The sequence below is a fragment of the Orycteropus afer genome, unplaced genomic scaffold (assembly GCF_000298275.1).
Source record: "Orycteropus afer afer isolate SDZICR_OR568_19922 unplaced genomic scaffold, OryAfe1.0 scaffold00001, whole genome shotgun sequence".
Taxonomy (NCBI): Eukaryota; Metazoa; Chordata; class Mammalia; order Tubulidentata; family Orycteropodidae; genus Orycteropus; species Orycteropus afer.
In genome coordinates, this window is record NW_006921588.1 from 36,529,406 (window position 1) to 36,531,773 (window position 2,368).

The following is a 2,368-nucleotide window of genomic DNA, read 5'->3' on the forward strand; positions in this document are numbered from 1 at the left end:
TGCACTAAGATTCCCCTTTGCATTAAATTTTTTTTAGGCATCATGAAGAAAATCAACCTTCACTGTGATTCAGGTTGTTGTCAACGTTTTTCTTTATTTTGCTGTGGGCAATGGAAAGGAGGCTTTAGTAAACTTGTTACCCAGTTCTTAGGGCAACTCCAAGCCGTGCTTTTTCAAACCACATAATGTTTGAAACTCAATGATCTCTATTGCCTCTCTAGAGACACTTCAAATAACGCTTAATGCTGTTTCCCTTTTGCTGTTGGATTTTGTAATTATGTGAGAGGTTGAAAATAACTTGTATATAGATACTGAAAATAACAAATTAGATGTGCTTGACTTTTTTTTTTTCTGTGTCTTTATGGATTCTGTCAAGATTCAGAAGTATTATCAGGTGAGCAATTCTTTAGCTTTGTTTCTGGGAGAATGCTAGTTGTTGGTAAAACTACTTCAGAAATCTTAATTGGTTTTGTTAGAGTGGCTATTCACAGGTTGGAGCAAAGGGCATAAAATAAAGGCTACTATTTTAGATGTGGAGTCCCTGGATAAGATAAGCAGTTATGCGTTATCTGAAAGGTTGGCTGTTTGGGTTTAACCAGAGGCACGTCAGAAGAAAGGCCTGGTGATTTACTTCTGAAAAACCAGCTGCTGAAAACCCTATGGAGCATACTCTGGCACACATGGGATTGCCAGTAGTTGGAATCAACTCAATGGCTACTGGTTTTTATTTTTTATTTTAGATGTATCCCTGACAGTACCCTCGCCAAAGGGACAGGCAGGCCACATCTTCTGACCTCCTCCAACCCCACAAGAAAAAGACAGAATCACCATCAGTAGCCCAATGCTTATTCCAGCCCTTTCACCAACACTGACACCAACTGTTCCTCCCGTAGCACTCACCACCTTTCTGCTGGGTTCGATAATTCACTGCTGTGGCCACACACAACTCACAGATTATGGGGTTTATTAGGGAAGCAACAGGCTACAATTCAAGTTCAGGAAAAATGCTCAGTCTCTCTCAGCCAGCAGTCTCTCAGCCACTCTCCCAGCAATTTGTTTCTCTCAGTTTCTCTCTCAGCAATGTGTATCTCTTTCTCAGCAGTGCATGTCTCTCAGGAGCATATTTCTGTCAGCAGTACGTCTTTCTCAGCCAGCAGTCAGAGAGACTTCTTCTGCCTCTAGGAGGCCTCCTTTTGAGCCTGGAAGAGTGACCAAACTAACCAATCATAACATCAGAATTCTAAGCACCTGAGAGAGAGAGAACTTCCCAGAATATTGCTTTGTGCCACTCTCAACAGAAATACCCCAGGTGGATAACTTTTACAATCAGGAGCTCCTCAGTTGCTCACAGCCAATTCCACCACATAGTTTGCAAAGACTTATGGCTAGAAAACCATACCAGGTAATTTACTACACTGCAACTCTTCAGTATACCCTTGTTTTCTTGTGATGACCACTCATCTTTATCATCAGTTTAATGAATTCTTTGACCCTTTGAAATAATTTGCTTAGAGTGTAAGATATCCTTTTTTTATATATAAACTCAAAAAATGTTTATAAAAGTAATTTATGTTTAAAAGACCAGGCTTACTGGTCTGATAGAGACTGGTGAAACCCCTGAGACTATTGCCTCTAGTCACCCTTCAGGCCTGGAATTGAACTCATGTGGCTTCTAGCCAAACAGTAGACAGACCTACAAGGTGAACAATTACACCAGATAGGTAGGTACACTGCTTAGAACAGTCAACTATGGGAGATCAGAAGGGCAGTATTTGCACAGGGAGATAGCTCAGAGGGCAGGAATACATAGGAAAGGACACAGGGAAAATGTAACCACATGGAGGATGTGGAAAGAGAGCTGTTACACTATGGGGCTTGCAATCAGTGTCATGAAACAAAATGTGTATGAACTGGTGAATGGAAAATGAATTTGTTCTGTAAACTTTCCCCCTAGTTACAATAAAATAAATAAATAATTTATGCATACCATGCAGTAGATATTGTCCAGAGTAAACAAAGGATGCATTTTGTACAAGGGAGAAATCCCTAATATTTCACACCCCCAACAGACTGTAGTCAGTTATAACAATTGGGATCTACCAAACTGTGAGTTCCTTAAGAGCAAGGCATCTTTTCATTGTTGTTAACACAAGAGTACAATGTTTATTGCTTATGTTCATTTGTTGGTTGAGTGAATGAATTGAAATATGCCTATAGGAATATATAGCTACTAATGCCATCTGTCATTTCTGTTTATAGGTATTACCATTTAAAGAAACCTTCTTACCAACAAATCTATGATAAAAAATATAAGTAACAGTGGAAACTATAACTGTTATTTCTCAAGTGACAAGCTTTTGATGTCGGA